At 44.1% G+C, this 14,095-nt stretch overlaps 2 protein-coding genes across 3 annotated transcripts in view; one reads left to right on the top strand and one right to left on the bottom strand.

Annotated features, from left to right (window-relative positions):
• Positions 1-13,582, bottom strand: part of flrt1b (fibronectin leucine rich transmembrane protein 1b) — a 44,653-nt gene extending 31,071 nt beyond the window's left edge. The window contains exon 1 of one of the 2 annotated variants that reach the window (XM_077609648.1): positions 13,470-13,582. The gene's annotated coding sequence lies outside the window, so the exon portion shown is untranslated. Of the gene's footprint in view, positions 1-5,905; positions 6,685-13,469 lie in introns of those variants that run through there. The other variant, XM_077609647.1, reaches the window with a different exon arrangement.
• macrod1 (mono-ADP ribosylhydrolase 1) overlaps positions 1-14,095 on the top strand; it is a 123,507-nt gene that overhangs the window by 57,963 nt on the left and 51,449 nt on the right.

Genomic DNA, 14,095 nt, shown 5'->3' with positions numbered 1-14,095 from the left:
CAGTAGACTCCGGAGTCCCCTTACGGCTTTTTTAAGACAATTCATCTCAAAGCCTTTTTGCCTTTAGGGTGGGTGGGTAATATTGCGGTGTTTTGAAACCATAGTTTGGGCTGTATTTAGGTTTTAACTAGGGTTTTAGCCCACTACCTGTCATACTCGGCCAATCGCTCCCCTTATTAATGATTGCAATTCCCCTTATTCAGCGATTTAAAAAAAATCATACATAAGCAACATGGCACATATTTACTCACATGGGATGCACTTAAATTTGACCGTCTGGGTACATTGCTTGCTGACATGCTATATTTATATAGTAAAAAGGCGGATGTATGAAAGCCCAAATCATGCTTAAAGCATATTAGCAGTCGATGATGACTTTTTTTGTCTGCTACCAGTGACTGAGAGCCAAAATGGAGATTGTTTTTTACAAAAAACGTACTAAAAAAATCCCGTACAAAAGTTTTTATATGGCGTAAACAACTTGAAATGATAAAAAACGTATAAAATACGGCAAAAATGAATGTATTCACTATTCCCACACAAATTTTGCACTATTTGCGCCCAGTGCTCCCGTTTTTTACCCCTAAAACAAAGTATAATTCGATGCAAATCATCTGGCGTTGTCGCGCCGACAACAACTTTTTGTTCTCTACTATAGCAGGTGATCGATGCTAAGTGGGCGCCAATGCTGACAAACCCATCTTGGCACCTGCTGTCGTTTGAGCATGTGTACCTACGTTGCGTTCATTAACAATGCGCACGTTTTCACGGCGCTTTCGACAAGCGACAAACAACTGTTCGGCGGAAAGGCGCCAAGTTCTCGCATTTGAGAAATATGTCATTTAAAGAGCCACGCACAGCTTTGACAGACCACTGGCTGATGAAGGTAAAAGATGGCGTGCTCCATCCAGATGCTTCTTTGCGCCCATCCCTCAAAGCTGAAGCATCATTTACGAGTCCATACATTTCTACGCGTCAATATATCGTCCAATAGCGACTCCAGATTTGAATCTACTTCATTCCGAGGGACGGCGCTTTCATATCAGAAATCATTATTCCTGAAAATTGCAGTGTTATTATCTAGTAAAGGCGTGTGCATGGTATATCGTATCGTATGATGGTTCGTTCCTGGGTCACGATCCGATTTAATCCCGATTAATCTCAATGTTGTTCTTGAAGACGATGATTGCGATTTTTGAACAAACCTCATGCAGGAGTTTTTAATTTGAACAACATATGGCCTTCAAAACTCAATTTTCCAGTGCCAATCAGCTTTCGTCCAATTGAATTGAATGCTTTAATTGTCATTATATAAGTATAATGAGATTTAATTTCAAGAACAGAATGTAAACCTAATATTCATTTCAACCAAAAAACGCAATGTAATATCACGATATATCGATGAATCAATTTTTAAAAAAAAACTTTCTCTGGTACAGTTAAAGTACAAATTTTTTTTTTAATCCTTTTGTCTTAACCGTTGATGGTTCTTAAGAAACCTAATACAAATATACCATATAGTTTAGTCCCATAAACTTTAACTTTGGAATTTTTGTATATCCAGGACGCATGTTTTAATAACTTAGTGTGGCACATCTGTTTCCAAGGCCAAATGGCCATTGTTGAAATAAGATTAGCGGCTTTCCGAAGGCCAATATTAGCACGACGTTCCTAACAGTCGGTCCAACCGATGACGACTTGCGGCGCTCTCACAATACGAGAGCGTTCTCATTTCCGTCTCCAGAAAATCCAATCGCCGATCAATAGCGGGCCAATCCAATGAGCTCAATTGGTAAAAGGCGATGTTCCACCGCTCTTTCCTTTCGACAGGCCGCACAACAACACTTTTCGTCGCTCGCCATTGACTCGCAGGGAGCCTCGTTCGTATCTCGCATCTTTCATCGAAGGAAACGTTAACGGCTCGCCGAAGCCTGAGCGTCGATAGGCTCAGAAACTGCCCGGTCCTGCTCTCGATGAATTATTTACCTTTTCGATGAAGTATTTATGTTGAATGTCATTGCTTTAACAAAGTTGCAGGCCGTCATGAGGTCATTTCGACACGCTACCGTCTTGGCGGCGGTTAAGGTAGGATTTTATTTGGGAAAATAGCGAGTGGCAGACATCACAAAGGTGCTTTTTTTCAAAAAACGAAGGTCACGGTAGAGCCTCTGGGCGGTAGACAACCCTGTTCAAAGTGCGGGTAGAAACCCGACGGGCATCCGCTTCCTCTTGACAGCGCGCGACGTCTTCGCCGTTGACCCGTGGCCTTCAACTCGACACGGGAAAAAAAACTAGTGATTTATTTTTGAAAGAAAACACCTTAGTTTAGCTCTGCCAAAAAAAAGCTTGAATATTCTATTATTCTCTTGTCACCTATTGACCTGATTATTAAAATAAATATTTGCACTCCCTATTTTAACCGTGGCGGCTGAGTGGTTAGCGCGTCGGCCTCACAGCTCTGGGGTCCTGGGTTCAAATCCAGGTCGGTCCACCTGTGTGGAGTTTGCATGTGCTCGCCGGGCCCGCGTGGGTTTTCTCCGGGTGCTCCGGTTTCCTCCCACATTCCAAAAACATGCATGGTAGGCTGATTGGACACTCGAAATTGCCCCTAGCTATGATTGATTGGTTGTTTGTGTCATTGTGCCCTGCGATTGGCTGGCCACCAATTCAGGGTGTCCAATGCCTCGTACCTAAAGTCAGCTGGGATAGGCTCCAGCACCCCCCCCCGATCCTAGTCAGGATAAAGCGGTTCAGAAAATGAATGAATGATTGTTTAAACCGGTAAAATGTTTTAAAGTCGTGTTTTTGGGCTTCATTTTGTACAAAATAATTCATGTAATACAGTCATTTCTATTTGCGGTAATGAGATATCGACAGCTACAATCTGCATGTGTCATATTGTGACGGGAAATTGCCCCACTTGCATTTTTGTAGTGGATATATGTAGTTCTAAATAGTTGTTTGAGTTCCTGTTATCCATATTTTGCAGTGAAACAGCCAATAAAGTGCCACCAAGAGCACAGTGGCATGAAGCTGCACTTAGATAGATCCTGTTCATCTTGCGTAATGCAGCCCTAGTTGTACGTGCCGTGCTTAAAAATCTGCTTTTTCCCCTCCTTTTCATTTTTCCGCTGCCATTTGCAATTCTTTTTCTCTCCCGTCCGATTCTCCGGCGTCCTCCTTATGTGGACTCAAAGCAAAGCTGGCCTTTGAACGACGTTTGAGAAGAATTGAGCCGGACTCGTTAGCGAGCGAGCCCACGAATTTGCGGGGGACGCGTAGCTGCTCTTACAGCCATCAAAATATTAAGCGTAATCAAATTAGAAGGCCGACCGCGGCCTGGCGTCCGCAAAGACCAGCCACCTTGAGACTCCAAAAGACAAATGATATCGAGTTCCATTTTCACGAGAAAAAATCGCCCTTTGTGGGAAAAACACTTTGTAAATTATGATGCGAAGAAAGGAAAATAAGTCATTATGATAACAACGGATTATGCATTCTTAATGATTCACCATTTGCACCTTAAAGTGGTTAGCGTGTCGGCCTCACAGTTATGGGATCGAGGGTTCAATCCCTGGTTGGTCCTCACTGTGCGGTTTGCATGTTTTCCCCGGGCTGGCGTGGGTTTTCTCCGGGTACTCCGGCTTCCGTCCACGTCCCCAAAAACATGCAAACCATTTTCCAGTTTCCATTGACTTTGATTTGCTTTGTACTTTGTGCTTTTGCTTTGTTGTTCTGCTGCCTTTGCGACTGTACTGTCTAACTTATAACTACAGTATTTTCTTGCCTATAAGGCGCACCGCATTATAAGGCGCACCCTCAATGAATGACACATTAAAAAAAAAAAAATCCATATATGGAGCACACTGGATTATAAGGCGCTCTGTCTTTTTTGGAGAAAATTTAAGACTTTGAAGTGCGTCTTATAGTCGTGAAAATACGGTATGCCTTTTCTTGCTACTGTCACAATGAAATTTCCCGAATACGGGATGAATAAAGTTATCCAATCCAAGCTAGGCTAATTGTTTGCTAAGTTGTCCCTAACTATGAGGGATTGGTTGTTTGTATCTTGGTAACCAACTCGGGGTGTCCAAAGTTGGCTGGGATTGGCTCCAGCACCCCGTTAAGTCATGATTGATTGTTGTTGACTGTCAGCAGACGTCATTTCACTGTGTTTCGCTTCGTCAGTTTGCCTGAAGTTATCGTTGGAGAAGTTTGACTTGATTAAATCCACCTTTCTTAGTTGAAAGACTTCAAATTCATTAGAAGCAGCTTTCATGCTGCATGTGGAAAGTCAGAAAAGATCCACTTCACATGACATTTTTTGTCTTTTCTTCCTTTAAAGTTATCGCCGTGACATCTGGCGCACTTCCCAACCTCCCCTGCTACATTTCGCACATCCCTGAAAAGATTCTTCCAAGATTCTTTCCAGCTCCGTCGTCCCGGCCAACGTGACGTCATTCTCTATCCCGTCAGAAAACGTTTCCGATTCCAAGTTGACGTTCCTCAAGGCCAGTTTCCACGACTCTTGCCCTCTCTCCATTTCATCAAACGACAAAAACCTTTGGCCAACGTCCTAAGCGCCCGTCCTGAGAACTTTGTGACCTTCCATGCAACACTATTACGTATGTGGCTTTTACGCATCTATTAGCTTAATCCCTTGGTCGTCTATGGCTTTCACGGCCATTTTCTCCAAGACCCTCCTTTTATTAACCAGAAATTGACCTCGTACATCCCGCCGGCAACCTAATTGCTCCGGCTAATTCGCCGGTACAATAGTGCACGGGCTGTTTAACGGTCTAATCTCTTAGAACTAATTCTCTTGCAGACCGTAAAAGACCGGGACCGCCGGGAAGCCACGTCTATTCGCGTTCCACACAAAAGTCAAGCCACATTTTTAAAACGCCCATTAAACACCGACGCCTTCTCGAGCCACAAAGACAGATATTTTTCTTCGTTCCTAATCTGAAATTTGAGATTCTGTCAACCATTCTCCTTTGTTTTAATTGTGTCGGAAACGGGACGTTATGTAAGCGGCGCTCATCTTCTTCTGTCGGATCTGAATAAGAGGAGATCAAAAAGGGGGGGCGGGGGCAGGGGGGCCAATGGTGAAAGAGCGTTTGCTGCCTTTCCCACTTCTTCATTCTCACCACATTCTCTTTACCGCACGACCCGGATTCCCGCGATCTGGCGATCTGGCTCCCTCGCTTTAATCTCGCATTCCGTGCCGCCGGTTCCCTCGCCGGCGACCCCGACTCATCCGACCTATCGCTCTTCTCCTTTTATTTTTTTTAATCAGTCCATCACAGATCCACCGGTCCATCCGTCCTCTCCTTTCTCCATTTCCGCCTTACTTCATTAATCCCACGTCCTGCGCCGCTCCGGCCGTGCGAATCTCATTCCAATCCCAAGTCGCGCCATGCCTACTAATCCGCCGACCGTACGTACGCCAGCGCGTGTTTACAGCTCGCGCAAGGGGTGTGTGCGTGTTTTGGCGTGCGAGAGGGAGGTTGCAGGTGCTGCCAGTGGAACATAAGAAGGGCATGTCCGTTGGGAAACACACGTACACAGCATTTATGTCACACCTTCGCTGCACCGATGAAAGGAAAAAAAACCTACACAATTCCTCAAAGTATTCCGCCTCACTTTAATCATCCCAACTCAAAAAAAAAACCAAACACGCAATAAGTAGACTATCAAATGTATTCGAGTACACGTTTCATGTTCAGCATAAAAGCCCAGACCAAAAAAATTAAAGAAAAATACCCTGACCAAAAAAAATCAAGAATTAAGCTTTGAAATAGAGCATCTCCATCGCTTCCTACCTTGGCGCCCACCTTTCCCGCCCCCCCACATCCACGAGCAGGCTTTTTCTCCTCCCGCAGCGTTTCTCAGACGCACTCACCTCGGAGCAAGTGGCCTCGCCGCGGCGGTCCGCTCGAGTCGGCTCGGCTTCCTCGCAAGTCCACAACAACGTCTCGTCATCGCGCACGCCACAGTGCAGCCTCCTCTTTCTCTCGCTCTTCCTCCCCCTCCTCCTCCTCCTCCTCCTCCTCGTCAAAGGGCGCAGTGTCCCTCCCCGAGCGCGAAATAGCGGCGTCCGAGCGCCCGAAAAGTCCGACTTTCCACGCCGGCTGGTGTAGCTCCTCGCCGCAAAAGACTTGTGAATGAGAACGCGAGCGTGATGCTTCCAGGAGCAACTTTGGTCACCTTCAGCGCACTTAGCTGCCTCCTCCTGCTCCTCCTCCTCTTCCTCCTCCTCAATGCACCTCCCACTCGTCTGGTCCTGAGCGAGTGCGCGCAACCACATCACTTTGCACGCTTGTGCCTGTAGTTTACCCGATTTAGTGTCCGTGTGCGCATGTGTCGCCGTAATCCCTCGCTATATCACGGTTCAGATTTCGCAGCCCCGAGGATGTTTCCTTTGAAACTGCCGCTCATCCGTCACGAGGTTACGGCGCCTTACGGACATTTGTGTCGACGTCCTGCGTTTGTCCGTGACTTCGTCGTCTGCCTTTGACGACGATAGGCCGTTAAGTTCGTTTAAAAAAATATTTTACTGTACAGTGGTACCTCGAGATACGAGCTTAATGTGTTCCGGGACTGAGCTCGTATGTCGATTTACTCGTATCTCAAATGAACGTTTACCATAGAAATGAACTAAAAACAAATGAATTCGTTCCAACCCTCTGAAAAAACACCCAAAACAGGATATTTATTTGTTCTAATTCGCCATCTATTAACAGAGTAACCCTAACCCTTGCACTAAACTTAATTCTAATTTTGTTTGACATTTTGATACCTTTCTTCTCCCGGGCTGGCTCTATTTGCCCCGCCTCCATCCTGACATTCAGCTGCAGCTAAAAGGAACTTATCGAGGGTTGTTTGCTTTTGTCTTCCCTTCAAAACATTCCCAAAATGATGTACAAAAATGTCCTCACAATAGAATAACGCACGACCACTTGCCAACGACAAGTAGTATATACTCCTCTCGTATTATCGAGCAAGCTCCGCCATTCTGCACTGACTAACGGGAAAAAAAATGCGATGCTCCGCCCAGTGCTCGTAGAGACATGACACGAGGGAGTGGCCATGATGTTCTTATGAGCAGCCTCTCGCGTCCGCTGTATGCTCGTATATCAAAATTAGTCTCTTATCTCAAGATAAATATCTGCTCGAAATTTTACTCCTATCTCAAATTGCTCGTGTGTCGAGGTATTACTGTAGTAGTAAACTATCTGACAGTGACTACTTTTGGTAATTATAGAAATGTGTGTTTGTGCAGGATGTGGCTATTACATTTGGGGGATCAATTTTATTATTGATGCTTTTTACAATGTGAATGTATGTTTTAATCCAATTCTAAATTGATTAAATGGTAAAATAATGTGTTAATACAATTAAAATAATTAAAAACAAAAAGAGATAACACTAAAGTTATATTCATGTTTTAAAAATTCACAGCACTTAACTTATATTTCCTTTCAATGCCATTGATGGCTGTTGGCGTCCAATCCGTTTGGACTGGGAGGGTTGACGGCAATTGTTCGCTGGACCTCTAGCATAGTCAAATTACAGCCAATGAGAGCTCTCTAAAGACTCTAAGCAATGCCTACTGATATAATTTGGTGTTACTAATGCTCTAATGTGAATTAACTGATAACCGTGGCAAAAGCATTTTCAATCATATCAAAAGGCTTTAAATCTGGATGTCCTGGTTTGTCATTTGAGGGAATAACTGAAAACAAAACACGCATTTCCCCAGATGACATTTAATCATTAAGGCCACGCACGACAATCCAGCCCGGCCGGCTTTCTTTGGCCGTGTACAAGATACACGGTAAGTCAATCTGCTGGGGATAAAGCTGGATTTTCAAATTGACATAAGAGGTTGGCTACACGAGCCCAAACGGAATCTCAAAGAACTCATCACAGAAGCGCAGATAAAACGTAAACGTCGCTTGTCGTCGCTTTGGAACTTCATGAAAAAAAAATATTGACCATACGATAACTGCTGTTTTTGTGGTAAAAAAAAATCTAACATTGTGTTTTTTTTGATAAGAGAACAAATGCTAAACCTCCGTTCAAAAGATTTCTGACAGTGTCTGAGCTCGAGTTTAGTTTTGGTGTTCCATTATGGTTCGAACAAGACTAAAAAAAGGCCCAGACGCTTCTTGTTCACTGTCCACTACACCAAGTAAAATTCCCAAGAACGTAGAAAAGACTTGCCGTTCCACCCCTTTCTGATGCTTTAGTCCCACCTGTTTTGGTTGGTGGGCTGCTTGTGTGCTTTGAAGCCCCCCACCGTCCTCTCCGTTGCTGCTGATAATGTGATAGGACAGTTTAGGAAGATCTAGGCAAGGAAGATGATCTTTAAAACCTCCAGACTACTGAGGGACTGTATGGTAACCTCAGCCTGGTACACGGTCGATTGGTCGCCGGTCTTTTGGTCGCCGATCTTTTGGTCGCCGGTCTTTTGGTCGCCCGGAAGGTTATTGATAATGACCATTTAAATCGTTGCTCAAATTCCCTAAATACAAACTGCGAATGACTATTTAGTCATACTTAATTCCCTAGTAATTATTAGGCTCAAGAAAAGCTCAAAATTTCCCAGACTTTTATTGTTTTTTGTTGGAGAACTTGTTAAGACTCTGATGGACGTCGCTTCTTAAAGGGACAACGCATGTACATACAAAATCTTCTACACTCTTAAACATGTCGGCTCAGTGAAACTGCTCATGGCCATTGTTGGCTTTTATTGATGCGTAGACCGTGTTGTTTTACCTTGTTTTGTCGCCGGTCTTTTGGTCGCCGGTCTTTTGGTCGCAGTCGGGGCGACCAAAAGACCGGCGAACAATCGACCGCACATGCCTCAGCCTCAGTCTGCAGGAGGTCCCACCTTGTGGAGTTCCTGTGTGTGTGGCTCCAGTTTTTTAACTAGGTCTACAATGTCTTCTGTGTCTGTCTTGCTACTGCAACCAAGAAATTTCCCGAATACGGGATGAAATAAAGTTCTAATCTAGTCTATTGGAAACAGACCTGAAAGCACAGAATGCCAGACTGATTTGCATGTGTGCTATCTTGTACATCAAGAGTAGGGAACCTATGGCTTGGGAGCCACATGAGGCTCTTTTGATGGCTCTGAACTAAAATATGGAAACCGGCGGTGAGAGAGAGCACCAATAGGAACGCCACGTTGTCACTGTGGCATTGATTTTTTTTTCATTAGAGTCTTCTGCATTCATTCTCTCTTTGATAGTCATTGAACTCATTGATATTTATTGATTAGCAACAGCGTAACAATGTTGTCAAAAGAATTCTTTTTTGTACTTGAAAAGTGGTAAAATGGCTAAGAAAATTTGTACATTTTCTTGTATTTTCACTTTTAAATGGCGAGTATGGCTCTCAAGGAATAACATTTGAAAATAGGAATTGTTTATGGCTCTCTCTTTCAAAAAGGTTCCCGACCCCTGTTGTATGCTGAAAGTCGGGTTAGCTTCCCATGCGACAAAATCAGTCCATTCGGGTTGCCGATAAATGTCAGAAAGACAACGTTCTGAAGCGTAGCGTGATCCCGTGATACCCCAATGTGCCTCCGCGTGTAATTATTGCAACCCGGGTGAATGTATGCGCTTTCATCTGTACATGGTGTTCGCTCGCTTGTGTGTGTATTTGGCGTCGCTGCTTTCATCGGGCGCTGTGAGCTCTGTTACAGGGTCAGCAGGTCGCCGCGGTCCACTGAGTACAACATCTCACTGAACGTTAGTTTGACAGGTACGCACACACTCGCGCACACGCGTATCGAGGGTGACGTGCACCGAGTTTGTAGCCTGGCGTGTGTCACGCTTGCCAAAAACAATAGAAGAGTGAATAAAAACACATAAGCAGTCGGCGACACCATCTGCGGATCGCTTCTTTCCGCTGGTCCAAAATGGACGCCTGTGAGGAGACACATGGCAGAGTGCACCTTTGGGCCCTCACCAAAGTACATTTGGGCCCTTTGGGTGCCGTGTGCGGTGCACAACAACAGCACTCCCAACAGAGCAGGTTGCGATAAACATTCGTTTTCTAGCGAAGTTAAAAATAAACATTTTAACGGGCACGCCTCCAGGCTGCCATTGAGACCTGATTGGGCCCGTTGAGGATGAGGCTGGGGTGCAAAGTCATCACAAGCACCCTCTGGCGCTATAGAAACAACAAATAAAGGGATTTTCGGAGTTTTTGCCACTGTTGGGTATCAAATTCATGTGTCGTTTACAAAAGCAGTTTTGCTTTCACGTTGGCTCGAACTGGAAAGGCTCAACAGTTGAGGTCATCGTTAACAAATAGTCGTTAAAGCCATCGTCGCCATGTTGCGTCACTGCCCAGAAAGCATTGCAACATAAAAAATAATGGTGACTTGCGTCAAAATGAACTTTTTATGAACTTTTAAAGTCGTCTACTGTAGATAACAATCAAATCAAGCTTAAAGAATCAACAGTTGACCTCTATGCTAGTTTCGTTAGCCTCTCTATTGGATTTCGCATCATGCATTAGCATTGAGCTAGCTGTCTTTTTAATAGGTTTGATTAAATGCATCCTCTTTACAATTGGGCGGGGTAGTTAACAATTTAAAGCGAGCCATTGGGCATTATTTGGAAGAATTGTTCCCTGTTTGCTATTTATCGTGACATTCCCGCACGTCATTTGCCACTCCTTTGCTCAATAGAAGACGAGACAAAATAAATCATCTCGGCGTTGACAAGGCATTGATTTTACGGATCTCGACTGCCGTGACTCGAGAGCTTGTACTTACGATTATATTTTTATATTCTGCTGCGCTATTAAGAATCAAACATTAAAGAGCACTGCTAATTGTCATTTGAAATCAGGTTGAGTTCTTTCATTTGCTTTTGCACTTCCGTTAATGAAAAATACGGCAGACATATTCCTACAGGAACGATTAGCGCGACGACTGTATTGCTGTAATTTATGGTCTAGTTATCCCTCACGGTATCAACTTAATGGCCCAGCTAAGGCAATTATTTTCTTAAGTAAAACTGGGTTAAATCATGTTTGTGTCAAAACCGAGCAAATTCCAGATAAAACACACTCGCGGAATCAGTCGTATCCCAAAATGATTTATTGTCAACGGATAAGCCAGTCGTTGCGGTGGTTAACCTGCCAAGCTAATTGGTTATGTCACTATCTCTGCGATTTGTTTTGATTTTCGACGGCAGGGAAAAAAATAGCTAAAGATGAGAAATATGCTGTGTATTTATGTATTTTCATCTTGAACTTTTATCCCAGATTAGCTTGCTAATTTATTTCTCTACATTCCTATTTGTTTTTAGCATGTACTGTACATTAATATTCGATAATACAAAACACATGACGTTTTTGTGGCAATGCAGAAACACATTTTCAGCATTTCCACGAATTGAAGTTCAAAAAGAGCATTTTTCGATCCCCGAATTGTCGTGGTTGATCCATAACATACTCGGCGCCACTCTATTTTCAATTTAACTACCCAAAACGTACGCGTTTTCTTTTACCATTGTCCATGTGAGAGCACTAACCTTTTAAAATCATTTTAAGATCAGCGCAAACATTGGTTGGCCATCCTTCCACGGCGAAAGCGCGTTGATCATAAAGTCAGATCTACAATCCGCCATAAAACGCACAAGATGTCAACATGCCCGCCTTTGCAAAGCAACAACATCCAAATCAATTATTTACCTCCGTGTTCAAATGCACTAAACTGCTTGAGGATATTTAAAGCAATATAAGCAAGAGCTACCTCCGTGCATAATGGGAGCCAATCCAATCCAATGGCTTTATAAAAGCGACAAGTGAATTACCAAAACAAGGCGTAGCACATAAACGGAAATACGGCGTATTTACTGTAGCCGTCTCCAAGACGGGCAATGGATTACTATCAGGTCTCAATTTCTACAGTAGTTCTGCCACTTTATTTTTCACACTTGTACTGGTACAAAAGTCATTTTTAAAGAAAAGCCTTGTTCTCTCCTCTCATTGGTGCACAGTACGAATACGTTTGCCTAATGCAGACGAGATCAAACTGAATCAGTAGTCAGTTCCCGCCGTTGACTTCAGAAACATCACTTCATTGATGTTTTATGACGTCTCATCTCCAGGAATATTGCATGATCATATTTAATGCCTGCCCACTAGCGCAATCAAAGACACAATAGACGAGAAATGACGACAAGTTTGAACATGCAAATGATTGGCCACAAGTAAAAATACTGTATTCTGAAGAAATACAATTGCTATAGAGGTTGTTTGATTTTGGATGGGTCAAGAAATTTGGAAATTGTCCCGATTGGCTGTTCGCCAGTAGGCGTGGCTTACGTTTTGTCCGAAGGTCACTTGTTGGCTTTGTGGTTGTGAATTTTGGAACTCTTTGAGTAGTTCATGACTTATGTTGAATGAATGAAATGCCTGATTAGAATGACCATATGTTTAGAGTTAATATATGTTCCATAAAAGTGGAGCAGAATGCATAAGTAAGTAAATATTTAAAAAAAAATCACTATCAACCTGGTGACTCTGCTGCCTAACAAAAAAAAGTTACAAGTGCATCTCATCTCATTTTCTGAACCGCTTTATCCTCATTAGGGTCGTGGGGGGTGCTGGAGCCTATCCCAGCTAATTCTGGTTCAGAGGCCGGGGACACCCTGAATCGGTGGCCAGCCAATCACAGGGCACAATGACACAAACAACCAATCACTCATAGCTAGGGGAAATTTAGAGTGTCCAATCAGCCTACCGTGCATGTTTTGGGAATGTGGGAGGAAACCGGAGTACCTGGGGGAAACCCACGCAGGCCCGGGGAGAACATGCAAACTCCACACAGTTGGCCGTGACCTGGATTTGAACCCAGGACCCCAGAGCTGTGAGGCCGACGCGCTAACCACTACAAGTGCGTCATTAACTTGATCTTTTTCCTTCCTTTGAGGACACAATGGATTGACAGCCATTTCAATTTTATCCCCCCAAAAAGGCAGAGAGCAGTGATTTTTTGGGGGGGGGGCACGGAGCAGCAGACCGAAGTCAGCAATACACAAACAAGTTGCATTGGGGCTTTTGGGAATAACACCCAGGCAAGAGGGAGGAGAAAAGGTGGAAGGCTGCAGAATAGCAAAGAGAAAATACGGTTTTAATGAAGCACTGTGTTAAAGAGATTGCAGCCTTAAAAAAACAACTGTAATCACCGTCATTATTCCTAATTGAATCCCCCTTTTCAAACACGCTGCCATCCACCGACCAGTTGGGAGCTTTTTGTCCGGCTGCATCCTCTTTGTCAAATCAACATCTTTCCTCCCGCCTCCTATCATGTTTAAGGTATTTAGCCCGTGTCCTTCAGTGGGGCATCAATCTCTCAAAGCCCTCCAGCCTTCACCCCCTGTTTTCCCTTCCCCCTTTCCACCTCACCCCCTCCTCACCCCCTCCGTTAGATTACTTACCTCCCGAGAAAGAAATCCACTCCATCTTGTTGTTTTATGTTCCAGGCAAATTTAGTCCCGCGTCTTTCTCTCTCCACTCCCAACTCCCTTTCACTTCATCTCGGCGTTGTCGGCGCGCTCTCCTCGCCTCCGCCTCCCCCGTCCGTCCCCCGACGCCTCCCCGCCCTCCTTGCGAACACGTATAACTTATCACCCCGATGCGATAATTGGTGCGTCTCGGCCGCAGATGTTAGCGCACTTTATTTAGCCGCCGCCGTTTAAACTAGGCCGATTAGTATGTCTGCTACTGTTAAAAAAACAAGAAAAACAATGTTTTACTTTTACAAATGGTCATGCGGGGCAGGAGGGGTCGATTCAGGGGGGCTTGGCGTGGAATTAGGTGAGGTAACAATTGTCCGATGCTGTGGAGTTAATGAGGATTTGGTTAGAAATCTTTGGGCTGTAGCGTCGCTATGGTTACCCAGCGACTCCAACACTAATGCAACACTAATTTGCATTCTTTTGTCTTTTTGTGTCCGTCCGCTAAAAGCCTCTTTCACGCTTTTTTTCTTCGCAAGCGGTGATTAAAAGTAATAATTCAAAGAATGAGGACGAGTTCATTATTGGGATTTAAAAGTAAGATGATG

Source organism: Stigmatopora argus, chromosome 9, assembly GCF_051989625.1.
Source record: "Stigmatopora argus isolate UIUO_Sarg chromosome 9, RoL_Sarg_1.0, whole genome shotgun sequence".
In the NCBI taxonomy this organism is placed as follows: domain Eukaryota; kingdom Metazoa; phylum Chordata; class Actinopteri; order Syngnathiformes; family Syngnathidae; genus Stigmatopora; species Stigmatopora argus.
This window is presented reverse-complemented; position numbering and strand designations above follow the sequence as displayed.